This window comes from Neolamprologus multifasciatus, chromosome 16 (genome assembly GCF_963576455.1).
Source record: "Neolamprologus multifasciatus chromosome 16, fNeoMul1.2, whole genome shotgun sequence".
NCBI classification, from domain to species: domain Eukaryota; kingdom Metazoa; phylum Chordata; class Actinopteri; order Cichliformes; family Cichlidae; genus Neolamprologus; species Neolamprologus multifasciatus.
This window is the reverse complement of record NC_140454.1, coordinates 26,902,021-26,923,491: the sequence shown is the minus strand read 5'-3', so window position 1 is coordinate 26,923,491 and position 21,471 is coordinate 26,902,021.

The following is a 21,471-nucleotide window of genomic DNA, read 5'->3' as shown; positions in this document are numbered from 1 at the left end:
TTTTTTGTAGTTTATTGCACTTTTTTGCAATTTATGTAATTACTATGCACTTAATGCATACATATTATTAAAATGTGGGTTATAATGGTTTTGCAAATCCTTGTGTTTAGACTTTGATTCTTGCAGATGCATAGTGTCATTTCCGGTGTTTGTGTGGGCAAAAGTCTGAAGATTTAGCTGTTAAAATTACAAACTGACTAAAAATCCCAAATCAATAATATGTGCTTTCAGAAGTTCAATGTGGTCCTTTAAAGGTTGTAACTCTGTAGAGATCAGTCTACTAACATGTAAAATAAATATTTGGTTCTTATCTTCTACATGAAACAGTAAAATTATTCATATATTCCATATTTAGCTAGAAGAAAAACTGCTAAACTAAACACATATTTAAAGTTATGTTTGTTTGGTCTGGTGTTAATGTGACCGATCCTATTTAAAACTCACATGATGCAACAAGTTCCCTCAAAACAAATAAATTAACCTCAACTTAAGAGAGTCAAGTTATACTAACTTGTTTCTTTTAAGTAAAGCCAGTTTATCTGCTCTAATCTACTCTGGCACTGAATCTAAATGTTGCAGTAAGACTTTAATATTCCCAGCAGGTGGATGAAAGGATGAGGAGATGGAACAGAAGAAGCAGCTCAAGATGTGAGAGTAAACCATGAAGTACGGAGAGCTGCAAATGATTTAAGACTTTAAAAAAACAGAGATGAAGGAGGTAAAAGACAAATTCAGTGGTCTGATAAAGGACAGGCTGGAAGATCTGAAAGCTGAGTGTGTGTTCAGGTTTGACTTCTAGGCCTAAAAAGAAAAAGAAATGTTACAGTGCCTTTAGCAGATGGACCAATGCTGCATAACAACCATTTATTAATTGTTTCCAGCCTGTTTACATTAGTAATGGTTCAGGTCACTTTGTTGTGTTGCACTTCCCTGCTCCTCATACTGTAGTGCACAAACCCTCGTTCGGGGAACCTCGTCTCTCCGCTCACTCTTCAGCGCTCCTCACTGCAACAGCCTCACGCTGTAATAAACATAGTTTATAAATAAAACCCCTGAACTCCTTGGAGTTTTTAATCACAGTGTTCTTTTTAAAAACTTTGAAATTTCCACAGAGTTCTTGTGACTGCAGGAAGGTCAGCTGTAGGGTCAGTGTTAGGGGACTTTATGGTTTGCCTATGAGAGGTCACGTCTTTCGCAATGAACTCAGTTGAGTTGCTTGTTTTTCTGGCATGTAGATTAATTTGCCCCTGCTGGGTGTAGCTACAGCTCTTAAAAAACAGTTCATGGAGCGTTTTGCGTCAAAATGACAACCCTGCACATTAGCTCTGAGTCCTAACTCAGTCATATTGTACACAGACAGGACAACTATTATCTTTAGAATTTAGTCTGACAAGCTTTTTCTGAGGATATCTGCCTTACAGATGTCCCTAAATATGCTTAGAAATGACAGATAAAAGAAAGAACTTGCTTCAGAGTTATCAGGTTTTTAAGTTTCTTTAAAACAATCAACAGATATGTATTTGCATCCACAGGAAATAAAATAATTAATAATTGATGTACTTTTTGTACAACAAATGTAAACAAATCCAGCCTTTAAAGCTAGCTCTGCCTTCCTGAGTTTACAGCTTGTTTTTCATTTTAAACAACAGTATGCTCATCTCAGTGGTAATGGCATTACTTTCATATGAGATATTTCCACTGATATAAGCATTATTTCAGTCTGACAGGCTTACTCCTCCTCTGTGCTGCTGAATTATAGCAGTCACATCTGCCTTTTACAATGACTGTAGATAACTTGTTTTACACTATATCGAATGGTAGAGGCAATAATTCCCCCAGAAATACTTCTGAGATTCAGAGTGGTGATGAACTGGCAGTTTGAGGATCATCCTCGTTTTGCACTTGTCACATTTCTCTTGTAGAGATTCTGGGAAATGATGTTTTCCTCAAATCTCAGGCAATCTGGCAGCTATCAATTACAGGTGACTTCATCTCCACATCAGTCTGTACCAACTATCCTTCTAGAAGTACATCTTGCAACTCTGCAGCCATCTTGAAACATCCCCATGCACTTATTTGTAAAGTTATTTTGAAACATTATTTAAATTAATTTCGATGGGACTACATATAGTATCAACAATCTAACAGCTACTTCAAAGCTTGACTTGATTTGCTTCAAAATGAAGTTTTAGAGAGTTTATAACGTTTTTTTTTCCTCCTTAGAAGTTACACTTCACTGTCTTGGCTGATAATAAGCATTATTTTAGTGTTGAGTCTGTCTTGCAGTCCTGAGGGCACAAATGAGTCTGTGGATTCTTTAGATTATTAAACATGGTAAAAAGGCTGAAGGACATCTAAGCAGTATATAGACATCATTAAGAGAATGTCAGCCTCCGTGGTTATTAGTTGCTACCAATGTGAACTGAATCTTGACTTCTGAAAACAGTAGTCTTTCTGTTTTTAAAAACCTAAGACTTCCAGTTTCTTCCTGTCAAAAGGGTTTTTTTTCTTTCCACTGTTATCAAGTGTAATAAAAAGCAGACAGAGTGTGGACCCAAATGCAGGACTTTGGAGGCAGGAGAAGAGAAAGAAGAAGGAAAGCACAAAACTTGAAAACAAAGCGGGGAAATGCACATCTGTTAGGGAGGATGTAACTAAGGAGATGGGAAAACAACAAGTACACATCAGAGCGGAGAGGAAACAGTTGGGAAACACAGCAGGAACAAATCAGTAATAACAAGACAAGGGAAGTCAAAGTCAATACAAAGGACAAAAGACCGGGCAGTCCTTTACTAAATCCTATCACTGCCAAAATTCTGATCTGACATAATGGGTCATCTAAGTTTTATCACCAAAAAGATGAACTAATTTCTGTGTTATAATAATTCATGCTAAGTTCTTCCAAATTATCTCTCTTTCTTAAAATTTCTAAAAAAGCGTATTTAAAACTGTTTTTCTTTGGTTTTGCTGTTACCTTTGTATGACTCATCCTCAAAAATACTGAAAAGAATGATGCAACAAGCTCAAAAAATAAATTAACTTCTGTGTAAGAGAGGCGAGTTATGCTAACTTGTCTGCTACAAGTAAAGCTAGTTTAAGCTATTGTAAAGTTTGAATGTTGCTGTAAAACAACCAGAGGATGGATGAAGAGCTGAGGTGACACAAAGTAAAAGTTTGAAAGAGACAAAAATGATTCAATTATGTGAAAAAGAGGCAGGCTCGAAACTCTGAGAGGCTGAAACTCTTCAGGTTCGACTTGTTCATTTGAATTCACATTCACATGAGACTTAAAAAAATCTGTTTTTATTAGAGGGTCTAACACTGAAATTACAACCACTTATTAGATTTAAGACTCTGCTTACATTAGTAATGCTTCAAATCAATTTCTTTGTTGTTCTTTAACAGCATATTGTACATAGTACAAACCTGAGATACAGAGCTTGGGATAGAGGCTTACTGGACAATCTTTCCTCTGAGCCCCTCAGCTCTGGTGGGCCAACAGCAGAAGATGAGTGTAAGCTGAAATTGTATGGTGAATAAAGCATGCTGTACTTGATGAAATGGTAAAATGAGAAGTTTCTCAGCAAGAGCAGACGATATGAAACACCTCAGCGTGGACACAATGATGTAAAAAGAGGGAAAAGTTATCAGCAAGAGTAAGCAGATCCAGTCTGAAACCGTGTAAATGAAGCGTGACCGAAAAGATGCGTTGAACGTGATGCTTGAGAGCGATGAGGCTGACGGAGCCAACTTGAAAGACGCCATTGACATTCTATCACAGTCAGTTTGAGAGACAACAAGTTCCCCAGCACAGCTTTACTTCAGCTCTGCTTTTCATCAGCTGTGTTCGGATGTGATAATGAGCAAACACTGTAATCCCACCAATTAACTGTCAGTCGCGCCGACCCCCACGTTTCCTTGGCTTGTCTGCGTGAGTTTGATAATTGGGAGTTTGATGTATTCTAACACCAAATTTTCAACATGTCTGAGAAAAGTATCGGAAACGTCAGAGAGCTCTTCCAGCATCGGCGAGAGACGCAGGGGTGGCTGACACCGCTCGGGTTTTTCTCTGAAACTGACGTTCACACTGTGTTTTATACGTGTTCACAACCACACAGCCCAACCTGTTTGTTTAGTTGGCTGTGGAGTTGACAAAAAAAGAAATTAAATTAAAAAGAAATTTAATTTCCTCTTTTTGCGTCTGCACACAATGTGGTTTTACTGTGCTCGTCTGGGGTCGCTCAGAGCACTTCAGCGAAAGTGATGACATCCAATGAAATCATGGCTTCTGAGTAAATATAAAAGAGATAATTAATATCTAACAGCCACTTACAATGTTTATACCCATGATAGAAGACTTTTTTAAAGCAAGCCCGTCCAAGTTAGACTGTACGGAGCCCCTGGACATGGTCCAAAAAATAAATAAATTGTGGCAACAAAATACTACTTCGGGGGCACGAAATAGGTATAACGTGCGCACGAAATGCTAATTTGTAGCCACGAAACTCTTGACCGATAACAGTTATCCTTCCCAGGCCCTTGCAGTTGGTTGACAATAAAATCTATCCCGGCATCCAGATCGTACTTTAGTCTGTAAAGCCACTGGGCTCTCAATATCCTGTTTAAATGTCTCTCCGTAATAATGGTTCCTTGTATTGCATTTGTAGCTCATTCCCAGCCTAAAATAAAACTCAATCATACTGTCTCTGTCCATAGGTTTAGCCTACTCTTATGCTTATGTCTCTACGCAGCTGTCCAGGAATTGTATCAATATGATGTGCGCACGTTATCTATTTCGTGGCCACAAATGCGTAATTAGTTGCCACATTATACCCAATTCGTGCCCACAAATTAGCATTTCGTGCGCACGTTATACCTATTTCGTGCCCTCGAAGTAGTATTTTGTGGCCACAATTTATTTATTTTTTGGACCATGTCATCAGAGGGGCTCCGTAAGACTGAGCTGTACCTCTTACTGAAAGCATCTCTATAGCATCTACTAATTAATATCAAGCATCAACTTTCAGTCCTGGACAATAACGCAACAAAGCTGCAGTTCCTCTAGTGGCCACTTGGGGCTCCAACAGTGAGTCAGTCCCCATAGACTCCTATGTTAATAAATCCTTTTACTTTACAGCACAAATAAACATGTGTACACGATTATTTTTTATTTACAAGCCACTTATTTAAATGTGCATTTGCATTATTAGGGACATCCTCTGAACAATGTTTGTTCTGGTGTAGTTTTCTGGAGCGTTTTTGATGCAATCAGTCCATTTTCTACCAGTTATTAATATTTGCTATTTAACTGCCATCTTCATGACCCAATGCCCAAATCTTCCTCTCCCAGGCCACCTAATCCAGCTCTTCCAGCAGGACACTGAGACATTCAGTGTTAGATATTCCCAAAACAGCTCACCTCAACTCAGCACTCAGAAAGTGTGCAAGTCAGATGGTGAATCGCCATCTCTATGCTGAGCTCTTCTTGAATGACCAAGCTCCTCTAAGGCTGAGCCCAGACACCCTTCAGAGGAAACTCATTTCCACAAATTGTGGCTGTCATGACCTGTAGCTCGACATGGCTGAGGCTAGTGGGATGAAAGCAGGTGTTTGTCTGTGTGTTTAACCCATACAGTCTGTGGGAAGAGCATGCTGGTGACTTATTACTCCATCCTTTGGTCCAAATATAGTCACTCCTGACTCAAAAATTCAACATAGCAACTGCAAAAATGTCAGGGGTTCAAAACAGGACTTTATTATGGGTGACATCACAGTGGCTGAGTCGGTCTTTTCTCTGTAGCTGTCACACTGTGGCATTATCAGAAGTTGTAGTAAGAGCTTGCCCAAACCACCTGTGGGTTCATTCATTGCTAAAGGACAGGCACATGTGTTCATTTCCATTCATGCAGACTTACCAAGCAAAGCGTCTGTAAAGCTTTTATCAATTTTGAGACCACAGCTGAGGTTTTGATACATTTTGGGGTTTGCAGTTCAAATGCAGCTAATCTATTTGGTGTAAAACTGCTTATTTTATACTTATATATAATATAGAATATTGTGTTGTCTCATCGATTCGCCTTCTTTGTTCATTCGCCCTCCTCTAAGCCATTATCACTTTTATAGCAGGTTTTGTTTTACGAGCCTCTCACAGCAGCCCACCAATTAAGCTTTGTACCGCATTAAAAGTCCTCACAGGCTGACATAATGCTGCGCTGCACATGATCCAGCACTTCACCACCCATTCAGTCCATACGCTGCCTGCCCACCACCCACCCATAAAATATTAACACCTGCTGTCACTCCTGCAGCACTGCAGCTCCTGTGAGGTCGACTTAAAAATCCACACTGCCACAAACAGACCCAGCCACCAACTTACCGAGCTCTTCCCGTCTGCGTCTCTGTCACAGGCATCCAGCTGTTTGCATCTTTTACGTTGAGGCTGAATCATTCATGAGCTGAAGACGGGTTGTGTTTACAGTCCCACTCCTGCGTTTGACACAGACAAATGGCAATGAGGGAAGAAAATGCTCTTTATTACTCGTTAAGTACTGTCTTGCCTCAGTCATTAACGTCTCTCATAAACAGGTTTACCTTCACATTAAATATTAACGTAGGAAATGGAGCAAAGAAAGTAACTGGAGTGGTTTTCTGAAGTGCCCATTCTGCCACGGGGACTGTGAAATACCCACTCTGAGGCAGAGCTCCAGAGTCATGACATTTAAAATGAAAGAAAGCTTCTGCACAGCCACACCACCTCAAATTAACTTCATCGATATATCTATAAAGTGGAATCATTTGCACTATTAAAGTGGCTTTGACACCAAAACAGCACTCAGAATTTAGCAGTCACAGTCAAGTCTTCATTCAGTCTAAGACAATAAAACTTAACAGACTCGTGTCAGTCATTAGAGACTCAAGATGAAGGTATTGTATTCAAACTTGTGTAAGCTCTTGTAAAGTTACTACTTTAATGGCAAAGATCCTTGAAATTTTACCCCCTGTTCCTGTGAATTGAGTCCCCAGGTATTTAGCTTCTAGTTCCAGGGAACAAATTCATGAAGCTGGAAACCCTTTACATCTCAAGACTTTTATTTTATTTCTTTTTTTATACAAGTCTTAAACACATTCAGAAGCTACAGCAAATCTGTTGGAAATCAAACATGTGAGGACCTTATCTTCCTCGATTTTAATTCCAGAGAGAAGCCTTTAGTGGAGCTCCATGCACTGCAGCATGATTCAGCTTATACATGATGTCTTGCCACTTTCCTGTTTAATAAGGAAGCATGTTTGAATGAAAGATAACAAATGTCCCCTCCTGGGACGATGCGCTGGGAGCGCGCCCATCTATCAGGGCCTGTAAGGAGAGGATCACAAATGTCCTCTCAGCGTGCTGTCGGTCTGCTCGCTCAAAATCCACTAAATGAGCGATCACATCCCCGCTTTGGGAGCGAGTGTGTTTCTTATTCGATGATTTTAATTAAAAGGAAGATATATGTAAATGCTCCAGACCACCAACCTGCAGCTGATCTGGAATCAAACGCTGCATGAGCAGCAGCAGAGAACTGTTGTTGTTTTTGCCGTTGTTGGTGCCAGGAAGTCCCTTTCTCCCCGACTAAACGTCTGTGCCGTGTGCCAGAGCTGTGCCTCGTCTTAATTCACTTAATCAAAACTCTCCTTCAGTTCTCTGCTGATTGTCGGAAGAACGGGGATTAGAAAGTTGCATCTGGGCTTTGTGGATGCCTAAATTTTCCAATTTCCGATAAAGTGAATTACTATGAAATTTATTTTTCCTTCCGCTCTTGGTACCTTTTCTTTCCAAGACAATGCAAAGTAATATTCTACAAATATTGTTCCCTGCCAGAATCATTTCAGACAATAGCATAATCCTCCTCATACCTTTGCAAAAAAAAAGAAAAAGGGTGGAAATATTATCCATTATATTTCTATTGCAGGCGCTGGCTGTGCTAATCCCCTCTGTTGTACAGTCTGTGTACATCAGAGCTGAATGGTTTCATCCTGGCCTCGAGCCCAGGAAGTCAGTGGCTCATCTCCATCCTCCTCAGAGACACACACACACACACGCTCATCCACTCACTCTCTCTCTCTTCACCCTCTTTTCGTCCCATGTCTCTACACAGAAATCGGAATACGTCACCCCCCCACCCCCTCCCCGATGTGACGGTGCCCCCACTCCCTGCCAAACACCAGGCGGTGCAGCTTTGAATAGGACCTGGGTTGCTTTGTTTCTGTCAGAGGCTGGCACCCCTTCTGTCCCTGCTGTCACCGAGGCTGATGTCCTGGGCCAATGCCACCTCAGACCCAGCCCTTGCATCACCTCCCTTCTCTTCGATCTTCCTCTACTTCTCTCTGTCCCTCATTCCTTTTCTTCCTCTGTCTCTTTGTCCATCTTGCACAGGGCGCTGAACGATTTGGCTTCAAAGTGTTTCCACCATGACAGGCTGCTGTATGCATGCATAATTGTGGGAAAGGAGAAGTCCGAAAGGCTCCTCTCTGTGAACAGGTTCTGTCAGCGGCGAGGAGATGAGACAGGCTGAGAGGGAGAAGGGACAGAGGGAAGCAGAAAGCTCCCCCGGGGCGGCAAACATTAGGGGATGGTGTGGAAACAGCAGTGGAGGAGGTCGTTTTCAGATCCCAGCCTGACTCTGATTCTGCCTGACGCTAACAGTATCGTGTTGTCATGGGAGCGTAGCTCGCCATCCAATGCTCCGAGTCCAACAAAAGTGTCAGACAGACAAGTGTGAGGAAGGAGGGTGAGAGTCGAGTGCAGCAGGACAAACTGGTGCCAAAAAAAAAAAAAAAAACAGCCAAAAATAAAAGGCAGCACACGACAGGAACCCAATAGCACAACAGCTCAGCGTGACACAGATTTAAACTCTCAATCATCACCAGCATCATTGGGGGCGGTTACTGAGAGCATTACAATGACTTCTTGGGCTAATTGTAACAGTAGCTTTGCAATATTAACAGCTCAAATTAATCCTTTTTTAAAAAATTCACCAACCTGAGCTTTAAGCTGTAGGCGTGATGATTCCTGTTGTTTCCAGAACGTTTTTGGACATTTTTTGTGTTATTCCTGTGTTCAACACATTTAATTTCACTTCCTGTTTTACTCTGAAGGTTAGGTTTTCTCACGTCTCACTTCGGTTTTACTTCCTGGTTTTGTTCCTTCCTTTCCATTCTATACTGTATGTGAGCTTCCTCTTGACGTTGTCTTATTGGATTTTTAAATAAAGGTGGATTTTTGTTTTTTCTATTTGTTTCCCAAGTTCTGGTTAAAACACAGCATTCCGCGTTTAAACTTTAAACTCCTTCACGGAACAGAATCTGTTCTTTTAAGAAATTATTGTTTTTTTTGTTTTATTGATGTGGTTGACTCTGCTATATTTGCACTGGATCTTGCCACTAATATATATATATATATATATATATATATATATATATATATATGACATGAATATTTCTTTTACAGCTGGTTTAAAAGGCTGCTGCTCCTGACTTCTGATAGTTACACTTAAGTTTGATCATATTTCATCTGCTGTTAAATCATTGCACTGGCTTCCTGTTAAGTACAGGATCAATTTCAAAATAATGTTGTTCACATATAAATGCTTGCATGGGCTCACTTAAGATTATGTATCAGATATTTTCTCACTTAGATCCACTGATCAGCAGCTTCTAGTGACTTCAAATTTATATTCACCCTCAAAACTCAGGAGTTATTTCCCTCTCCCTCTTCAGATTAGGTCATCTTCTTTACTAACAGTCTTCAAATCCCACTTTATCTCATTAACATTCTCTTTAGACTCTCATTAGAGTTTAGACAGATAAGTTTCAGAATAATGACTGTCATTTTTACCATTGTATCTTTTTATTATTATTTTTTTTATTATTGTTGTTTTTCATTGTGCTTAATCTCAGCAGACATCGACTTGAGTGTGCATTAGGACATTCAGCAAAGTTTTCCAGCTGTTTCTGACTACCAGATTATTGTTCCTGCATGTTCTGCTTTTTCTGAATAGTTTAGGTCTCTGCCCTTTGCTTCACCCCTTTCTTGCTTATGCTTGCGTTTGCTGTCTCCCTTTGTGTGTCAAACCTTTGCCTAAAGTTAAACTTTTCTGTAGTCTTCTCCTTTTAAGTCATGGTGACAGACTGATTTGCACATTGAACAATGACACAAAAATGCTGCAATGTGATGCATGCAGGTCCTGACTTAACTTCACTATGTGACTTGGCACAGAAATTGGTTGTTTAAGCACTGGAGTTTGTGTCATCATGATGTCGCTGTTAAAACAGCAGAAATGCAATAAAGTGCAGTAGATGACCCAAGCTTAGAGCTCCTAAGGTATCCTTCATCAGATAAATGGGACTTTTAGGTCCATTGCATGTCCTTAACTTTTGTCTACTCTCTCCCAGAGTTTATGTTTTGTCATGTTTATTATTCATTCTGAATTAGTCCTTAAGTGCTGCAGTCAGCTTATTTTCCACCTATCTTTAAAAACTACTTCTTGTAATCAACTTTAAACTTGCCCAATGTGTTGTTGGGGATCTGAGCTGGGCCAGTGCAGAGTATGGATTAACGTGTCTCATATTTTGGCAAAACTGGTATGTTAGTGAGTTTTTGAATAAACTAAAAGCTCTAAGAACTATTCAGATAAAACCCTTAGCCTCTTTGGGCTTTTATTAAAATGTGCAGCACGTCTTTAAGTTTTTTAAAAATTCACAGTCTAACTGCAGCTGAGACCAAATATTTGAACACTTCATAAAAAGATCACTTTGTAGTTGAGATTTCAGTGTGACCATTAAGCTCAGTATCAGGACTTTTCGTAGTATGTTGCTATATTAGTCGTTAATATAGCAACATACTAACGACTAACCTCTTGTTAGTCGTGGATGGGTCATCTCTTGGGTGTCTGTCTCTGCCCATTAGGGATCCTCAAGACAAACTTTCATTAAGAAAATACCAGGAACCTAACCAAAGATCTGGAACTGACCACCTGGTAGCACATGATAAGTTCTAACTTAAAAAATCCTCCAAATGTTATGTTCAAAGTGAATCCGTATTGTATTATACACCATGTTGAATCAGAACATGGTATATTATATTATATTATCCCGAAATTTTCTAGCTAACACCCTGCAAACGTCTAAGTTTTCTAAAGCTTGTAAATCACTCTTTTCATGGACTTTGTCGTAGCTTCAAAAAATAGCCAAAATGATAATTTTACTGAGGGTTTATCCAGCCATGACTAATAACATCAGATTTAACAAGCAGATATCTGTCCTCTTTTAAAACAATCATTTTATGACTGCCTCATTGGTACTTGTAAACCTTAGATACAAAACTGTAACCCGTGTTCACCTGTCTCTGAATGTCTTCTGAATTAGTTGGTTAGTTGCAGTTTGAGTTGAGGTGAATATCTTGAACTGAAGATATTCAAAATCTCATCAATAGAAATGTGAAAGATATGATGAAGCTCCTTGAATTAAAATATGAATTAGTGAAGGACACTGCCACATGCTACAGCCTTAGCAGTAATCCAATATATAGTGTAAAGCAGTAGATGCCGCATCCCGTGAATAATGGCTCAATGATCACAGCATGTATCTGCTGAAATAAGAGCAGAAAAATAGAACAGAAATGAATAGCAGACATTGATTTTGTGTGGATAATGCAGACTACAAAATCAGAAGAAAGATGCATTACATTAAGCTTTTTTTCTGCCATTATTCCTTGCAGATGACTTTTTACAAAGGCCCAAATGTTAAAATCACAGATAAGTGTTTTGGTGCAAGCAGAGAAGAGAGGCCACTGGCTAATCCAGCTAAGTTATGTGCTTCAGGTCTCTGTTTTCAGGGCCAGCAAGTCAAGTCCGTTCATCCAACCAGCCAGTGGGCCAACCAACCAACCAGCCAGTCCGCCGGCCCAGAGTGCCCCTGGTGCCACTTAAGAATCATGGGAAAAGAATGTTCTCAGCTCTTTTCTGTCCTGATTATATCTGATGTGAAGGAAATGGAGGGACTCTGGGTGCATGCCAACCCTGCAGCGCCCTAGGGAGAGGAGGAGGGAGGTGGTGGGCAGGAGGGGACAGAGCAAGGGGAAATGTGGGAGATGGGGACAGTAAGCATGAGGAGGAGGAGGGAGGGAGGCATGGGAATGAGACAACAGTGGGGGGGCAGAGGACCTCCAGGGACCAGAAGGTTGGAAGGGGAGCAGCGAAATTCATCAAGACCAGTGAGAGGAAGAGGATGGATGTGGAGGGGGTAGAGGGGGTATTGGTTCTGGCCCAGAAAAGGACAGATGGTACATAACATGACAGGACTTTTTTTTTCTTTTAGGCTCGGGGACATGCTGCCCTTATCGACTCAGCCTTGCCCATAACATCCTTCCCAGAGAGAGAGAGAGAGATGGAAAAGAAGAGGCTGGTGCAGAAAGCTAATGGAAGACGTGACTAATCATAAGATCTCTGATAAGAGTATAGTCAGCAGTAACCATGCCAACAACCTTGAATGCATTTTTTCTTTTTCTTTTATAATAGTACATCTTAGCAGCAGAAAGACCTAGGGCCAAATATCATTTAAAGCATACAGTCATACAGCTTTGATAATTAGCCACCAGTAATGTGATATAGTCTCAGAGAGCAGCAGTGACATTAGACATGGTGTATTGAGTTGGGTAATGTCAATATAGAAAATGGATGCTGCAACAATACATTTTGCTTCCCTGTTATTAAAGCCCTAAGTGGCTCCCATTTAATTGCTTGATACTGCTTTTTGTTGAATGGCATCTTCGCTATGGTAAGGTCACCTGGCTTTACAGGCCAAAGCTGCTGTTCTAGTTTTCTTCATACTGAACAATGTAAGTGATGCATTGTTGCTCTTGCTATTGTTGTTTTCATTTGTCACACAGTTCCAATAAAGCCTCAGTTATGGTACAGTGATTGTGATTTAAGGTGAAGGGCCAAATACTATCCTCAGCAATCTTGTGTAATGTTTACTGTAGTCAGCATGCTAACATTAGCTAATTAGCATTAAAAGTGGGGCTGAGGCTGATGGAAAAGCACTTAAACATTGGATAATTATGGCCTGAAGATGGTACGGCACTAAATGCAGTGTGTGTCTGTCAAGCTGAAGAGACATCTCGACAACACAAACACTTTTTCATGGTCTCCAGTGGATTAATTGTAATGACACTGGCTGTTACCGGATGTTTACAGCCCACTCACTCATAGAGAGTGCAGTTAAATTTCAAGTGGAAACCTCTGCCGGTGAAAAATGAATCATCAAATTAGTCCCTCTAATGACCACACGGGGCTCCTAAAGCGAGTCAGTCCCCGTAGACTCTCTTGTTAAAATGTTGAATTTTATAGCAAATATAAGCCCAATTGTTGTTGGAGGAGATGACAATACAGGCGACTTTAGCTAGCTATAGCTAGGTATCGGATAGGCTTCAACTCAGTTAACTGGAGTCCCTGAACTGGACTTCTGTTTGTTGTATTGGAGCCTTTTAAAGCATATATCTGACACATGTTATGGCTGCTGTGTAGTTAATTTTATTCTCTAGTTTTGATTAGTGAAATTCTAGGATTGTATTAGTTTCTTTTTTGCCACCAGTTAACAGATATCCATGTCTGTGTGATGCACTTTGTTTATGGAGGCAGTTTTCTAGCATTAGCTGAGCTAGCATAACTTAGCATTGCTCTCTTTTTGTTCTTTATAGTAGGAACACCAAGATGGCAGCAGCTAATATGCTTCTAATAGGCATCAAAATGTGACTGATGGGTGATGTCCTGTTGACTAGGTCAGTTTTTTATATGCTGTCTAAGGGAAACCTAATGACACTATATAAAAGACTAATGTTAGCATCAAAAAGAGTAGCTGGGGGTGCTGTATAACATTAGTAATCAAGTTTTCCATGTAGTTGTCACTGCCAGCAGTACTATACATGTACTGTATGTACTATGAACAATCCACTGTTGTTGTGACTTGCTACAGCAGTAATTGTGTCACTGCTAGATGGTGGAGGGACACAAATCAGTCATAGGATTCGACTCTAACAAGTTCTTCTTTTGGTATATCCATCCATCCACTTTTCCAATTCAGGAAAGGTTGTAGTCAATCCTATCTGTCATCAGCTGAGAGGTGGGGTACACCCTGGCCAGGTTGCCAGTCTTTTGCAGGGCTAACATAGAGACGTGCAGCCATTTGTGTTTACATTCACATTTCGGTACAATTTAGAATCACCAGCCTAACATGCGTGTTTTTGGACTGTGGGAAGAAGCCAGAGTACCCAAAGAGAACAAGGAAAAGATTTTAGCTAATCACTGTCACAGACTACAAATGTATACATTGAAAAATATTAGAAACCAATGATATATTCACTGAGAAACATTAATCATGACTGGATTTATAGGTGGATTTCTTATATATGGACAGTGTTAGCGACTGCAGTCCTGACATTCAGGTTGCACTTTAGTGTCAGGGATAGTAATACATCAAGCCTTTTGTGCAGAGGCAGACTCAGAAGTCCAACGCAGAAGTTATCAAACTGCTGCATAGTGGGGCTCGGGGATGAAGTCAGTATAGCCAACTGTATATGACACCAGTGGAAACACAAAAGATGCCTTTGCTTGATGTTTGAGTTTCTGGGCTGTTCTTTTCAAAGTACTTTCGATAGACTGTGTCCTGCATTCATGTGAAGTGGACTGAGTGGGCTGTTAAGAAGAGAGAAACAGACTGTGAATGTGACAGTCTGGTCTTCCTGGAACTTGTGTGTCAGTGCGCTGCACTCCATTATGTCTCCATCAGAGCTGCCTGTGCTCACATTTCTTATAAATCACGTATAGGGTAATTCAATGTCAGAAAAAGAGATGAACCCTTCATTCCCCAAGAGCCAATGACACACGCTGAAAGCAGTGGTAGAGGCAGAGGAGCTCAACGATCATGCAAAAGTAAGAGCGAGTATATTATTTGAAGAATACTGTTGTCCAAAAAAGTTGATTCTGTTCATCTGGACGTAGTGTCCAGATGAACAGAATCAACTTTTTGAGATTTTCTTACCTGGATGATTGAACATGCATCAAGACACTGTTATAGATGAGAAAGGTAGGATTACTATACAAACTGTGATGATATCATTTTACTTGGCCAATCATCTTTATACTTCCAAATTATACAATTATACAGGTGCATTGTATAGGTTTGGTGAACATGACCTCATTCTTAGACTTATATAAAAAACATGGACTTATTTCCAGATGGATTGTCAGATGGAAATACTACAGATGTTATTTTTGCAACCAAAGGCTGTTAAAATTGATAAGCGCTTCACATGCCAAAACAGTACAAGTGTGCATAAGTCACATTAACAAGTGTCTCACGAAAAAAAGCAATTCATTAAGACAACAGAATTCAAGAAAAGCATTAAAAAGTTAGCACCACTTAGTGAAGATATCCAGAAACTACAGGTTTTGGTACTTCTGCACTGGTTTAATTCCTTTTAGCCCTTGTACCTTGTGCATGATTTATCTCAGCATGCAATGAGTGATTGGCAGAATATGCTTCAAACTCACAAGTTGGTAATAATCAACAGCTTATTGAAAAAGTTGGCACTTATGCACATATGGAAGCTCAAAATAATTTGCTATAGATCTGCTGCTGCACGCTTAACTTTGTTGGACAGAAACTATGTGTGTATGAGAGTAAATTCAGACCAAACACATACCAGCGGGAACTGCATGCCTATCAGGTTTCTGTGATACACATCTATATGCACTAAGAGAACCTAATCCTATATCTGATACGGTGTACCGTAATGGCTTGTACCTATAGTTAATTCAGTCAGATAAAGGCCATTACAAGAGGGTCACTCAGCCACTTAACCATCCCCTTACTGATGTCCACATATATATTATGAAGCGTAGGCTAAGAAAAGCGAAAACAAGTCAATAAAAAAGAATCTGTGCAGTCTGACAGAGGTAGTGGGTATCCACTTGTTTTATTGGAGGCTAGGCATGTAAATCACTTTTATCATGTGGTGCTCGCTTGTTGGGCTCTCATGACCATAATCTAATCTTATTAGGAATGGAGAATAATGGAGTAGAGTAATGCAAAAAGAAGAAAGAGCTGAACAAGAGAGGAACAATCTAGCCTACTCAAAATAGTCTTAAACAAATGGAGTTTTGTTGTTTGATGGCAGATGGTAGATTTAAAACCTAAAAAGCTGAATAATGTACGGTAATGAATGACGAATAGTCTTCTTACTTTAGAATGTACTGCTATAAAATTATAGAAAATGTCTTTTTTAGGAAAAAAAAAACAGGAAATGATGCCCAAGAAAAGCACTCGATTCTGCAGACAGCTTGCACATCTTTATCTCGAACAGTTTGTTTTTCAGTCTGAAATGAGAGTCTATGTGAAACAGAAGGCAGGCTCATTTAGGCGCAACGCTCTGCAGGAATCTTGGAAGGTGCCTCGCTTTTCTTTCTGCTCTAATAAAAAGAAGCATATCAGGTGAAGGAGAAGAAAGAGGCAGAGGTTATTATATTGAGACTGAAAAATCTCAGAAACAGTGTTTTAGTGTTTTTATCTTCCCGTGTAGAGGTTTACTCTAGATATGCCAGTTTCCTTCTGTAGAAAATGTTCTTGTTAGGTTAATCTGCAATTCCGAAATGTGTTTTTTGCGTGCGAATGTGAGAGTGTGTGGTGGACTTGAAGGTACCATGCTTTTCACCTTCCGTCAGTCAAATAGGCTGTAGGTTAGGGTGGACCATATTTTGATTTCCAAAAAAGAGGACACTTGGCTCAGTCATGAAGAACTTGCTTAAAGAATCATATTTCTTTCTCTTTGCGACATCCGCTGGTTTCCTCTTTCTGGCGCAAAGTGGGCGATAAACAAACAAGAGAGACGGGACTTGCGTCAGAAATACTGATCAGCTGATCATTGATCAATTTCATGATTAAAGTAGCATCAGGAGAGGGAGGGGAGAGAATGAGAGAAGAAGAGACAGCTGTGCAGTGTAAAGACACAGAATAACTCCATCTTTTTCCATTGAAGCTGACAAACTGTGTTCCTTTTCACCTCAATACGAAACACGTAATATTTTCTCTGAATGCGGGATGATTCTGTTTTTTTAAAGGACGGTTCACAACTCTACTAACTAACCTTATGAATAAAATAAAGTTCACTATCAGTAATATCATAGCACCCACCCAGCTGTATAGAAACTCAATCATGCTAGCTAGCACGCAGTACGAGTTATTGTAAAAAGTTAGCACAACGTAAATAAACTACACCTAAACTTGGTTTATATCTGACCCAGAAAGACTGCAGGTCGCCGGCATCCCTCGAGTCTCTCCTCCTTCTGCCTCCCCTTTCCCTCATCCACCTGCTGGCCTCTGTGGAAGCTCCGCCACAGCCACCACCAAATAACTGAGTTATTTTTACACATTGGCCAGCCTCTGGCCAATCCACCACCTTTCATTGTTTATACCATTACAAAAGAAAAACCCATCGGCCCATAAAAACGAAAAATCACCATCGGGCATACCGGGATGGCCAGTCCAGTACTGGGTGGGTACAAAGGAAATTTCTTTTGCTGTTCGTCTGAAAGATGCACTTGCGCTTTGGGATCTTTTAAACATCATTAGGGGCGTTGCTGCGCGCTGTCTGTCCCGTCTGTGAGCGCAGAGCAAGTGCTCACAAAGCAGCAGTTTGGGGATGACGTCACACACATGGGTCCTCGGTCGGACTATAGGAAAACCTGAACATTTTTATCAATCTCGAAAATCCCCTCGGACACCCCGGACAGAACGTGAAATGTGGACATGTCCGGGGAAAAGAGGACGGTTGGTCGCCCTACTCTAGGTGACCCTAGGCTGAGTAGGTCTGAGATTATGGATGGATAGATGGATGACAGTGTGAAGGCTGTGTGCAGGCAGGAAAAGGACCCAAAGTGCAGACTCCGGAGATAAACGTGAACTCAAACAGAACAAAACTAAGACTCCAAATAACTTACACGGACATTCAGAACACACAGCATATATGATGGTAGATCACGACACGGACAGGTGAAAACACGGGGCTTATATACACAGAGGGAGCAATCAGGGAATGAGAGACAGGAGGGAAACACAGCTGGGGCAAATCAGGCCTAACAAGACAAAGGAAGCAAAACCAGACACAATAACTTGAGACACAGACTTTCAAAGTAAAACAGGAAACATAACACAGAGACGCGGACTTGACACAGGGATAAAGCAGACGGGGGAGACAGCAACTATGGATCACAGACAGAAAACCAGAACACTAAAACTCTAACAAAACCCACACAGAGAACCTAAACTAAGAATAATCCTATAACCCATAAGGCAAAGCTAGAATATAATGAAATTAACAAAATCAAAGAACCAAAAACACAAAACACTGGGTCGAGGACCCAGGCACCCTAACAGACAGGGGTGATCAAAGGAGAAGCAAAAAGCCTCTACTTCTAGGTTGTCACTTTGTTTCATTGCTAAAATAGCACTTGTAACTCATCATTTAATATCATGTTTCAGTTCTGTTTTATTCCAATCATAAACCCTAATCACTTTTGTTTTGCTGTGTTCAGCTCCTCTGACATATTCCCCGTTAATTCTTCAGTTTTTAAAAGCTCAGTTAGATGAATCAGGTCATACTTCATGCAGTATGGGGAAAAGCTCACCGAAACAGCTGTTTTCTTCTCTAACAGGACCATCAGAGTGTCGTGCCTTGTATTTCACATTCATTCTAAATAGTTGCGCCATTGACTTATACACATTCAGAAATGTGTTGTGTCCTGTGTTGAACCAAAGCACTTCAGAATGGCCTCACGACTTTAACAGAAAAATCATAAAACCATCACCAATTGATTAATAGACCTAATCTTCTGTTTTTCGAGGCTCTCAGAAGAACAGAGTTCATTTTAACCCTCAAACTTTATGGTTCACTTGTATTTGCTGTTTTAAGCACAGCTTTCTGCTCATCTGCTCTATGCCCTGACCTTCCTGTATCTGCCTACGCAGCTCCTTGATTGAACTCTTTCTCTGGGCTTCAGACTGATCCCCAGAAACTTTGTGCCTGAGCTCTTCACATTTTTTTTTTATTATACATTGATTTCTGCAAGGAAACAGATCAGGAGTGAATATCTTTCACTGACAAAATCATCCGAGCAGTTTTTTTATTACCCTTACCCTCTTTTTTGGTCACAGGTGTCTTCAACAATTTGCACACGATGCCTCTCTTAGCACCGAGCCTAGCAAAATGTGAGAGGAATTGTGATTATTTAATTGATTGAAGGGTTCCTGGTGAAGAAATATCAATAAACCACCTCATATCCACCTAATCCCATTCAGATTCAAGATATCCAGTATGATGGTTCATCTGTTTGGTCCAAGTACTTTTTCAAAGTTTGATATTTTGATTGATACTGACATCATACAGATATTTGAATTTGAATGAATTGAATTTGAATTTGAATTGAAATTTTTATTTCAGTCAACAACAACAGATTATAATTTTTTACATAAAAGTACTCAAACAGTAACCGAAAAAGGAATAGGCTGAAGCCTTGTGGCTTATACTTATCCTATCCCTTACCCCCATAAAAATAATCAAATCCTTAACCAAGAAAATAAATAGCATTGATAAATAAGTTGTATAACAGTTTGAAAAGAAATCAATGATAAATCAAGAAATTAAATCAACACAAAAAATGTTTAACAAACCAAATTTAAACTAATTTTTAAAATCTTCCTGAAGAATGACAAAGAAAAACACATCTTCAGTTCATCATTAAGTCCATTCCATAATTTCACTCCCAAAACTGACACACATCTATACTTAACATTGGTTCTCACTTTAGGCATTTCAAACTTATAAGACCCCCTCAAATCATATTTTCCATCTCTTAGTTGAAACATACTTAAAATACAAATTGGAACATTCTTTTTCATCACACGATATATCATTTCTAAAGTTTTAGAATATATAATGTCCATGAATTTTAACATAGATGATCCTACAAAAAACTGGTTGGTGGACTCCCTATATCCAACAGACTTGGATAATTTCCGTTTCACATGTTCTTTGTGGGGCTTCCAACAAAGTTCTCCCCTGAAAACAGTTGGGAGATAGACTTAGTAAAATTAACAAAGAAAAACCCACAAATGCACAAACCCCTGTAATAATAGTAAACCTTGTTGGTAACCCTGTCAGGGTATACATCACAGAGCTCAGCTGTAATCCCTGAACAGAATCAATTCTGAGTCCCTTCTTGATGAACATTTTGTGGTGATGAACATTTTGGCAATGACAATGATATCTGCAAATGACATAGTGATCTGTAGTGAGAGTAGGGAGCAGGTAGAAAGAAGTTGGAGAAGTGGAGGTATTCTCTGAAGAGAACAGGGATGAAAGACAGAAAGCGTGTCAGTGAATTAGAGAAAAACAGATAGAAACGTGAAGATGCAAGGAGTAGATGTAGCGAAAGTAGATGAGATGGATACCTCGAATCTACCATCCAAGTCAACAGACAGCAGAGACAAGTGTCAGGGGTGATTTATGACAGAAGGATACCATCAATAGAGCAAGAGAAGGTTTACAAGATAGTAGAGAGATCTGCTACGATGTATGATTTGGAGACAGTGGATACCAGCAAAAAAATACAGGAGGCTGAGCTGGAGCTGACAGAGTTGAAGATGTTGAGGTTTTCATTGGGCATGACCAGGAACAGAAATGAGGAGCAGCTCAGGTTAAATATTTGAAGGTGAGGCTCAGATGGTTTGGACATGTGCATAAGACAGATAGTAAATATAGTGGACAAAGCATGATGAATATGTAGCAGCCAGCATTAGGAAAAGAGGAAGATCACAGTGGAGGTTCATGGAGTGGGTGAATATGGATATGCAGAGGGTTGCTGTGACAGGGGAGGATGCTAGGGATAGAGATGTTGTCAGGTGAACTGCTGCGGCAACCCCTAAAGGGAAAGTCCAAAAGAAAGAGACTGCAATGATATTATCAGGATTTCTTGGATTGTATTAAAGGATGAGGAAACAACGTGCTCTTGGGCCGTCTCCATCATATACCACGAGCAGTTTCGGCAGGGGGCACAGCTTTGCTGCTTCATTGGTTATCTGGGAGTAGCTCCTGCATGTGTGTGTGTGTGTGTTTAGAGAGTTTGGTGACGGGACTCATTATTAAGATCTGCGGCTAATTGAGGAGATATCACAGCTGTGCAAATTACATATGACCTTTGTTTGCATGTACACAAGCCCTCGAGAACAGCCTGTTGTATATGGGAGGTTATTTTCCACCGTCAATGTGTCAGTGTGTGCGTTTGAGAGAGGGAAACAGAGTAGTCAGTAAAGAAAACAAAGAGGTAAAGTCAGCTTTAAATTGTGCTGTCCTGCACACTTTGTAAAATATCAAAAGTC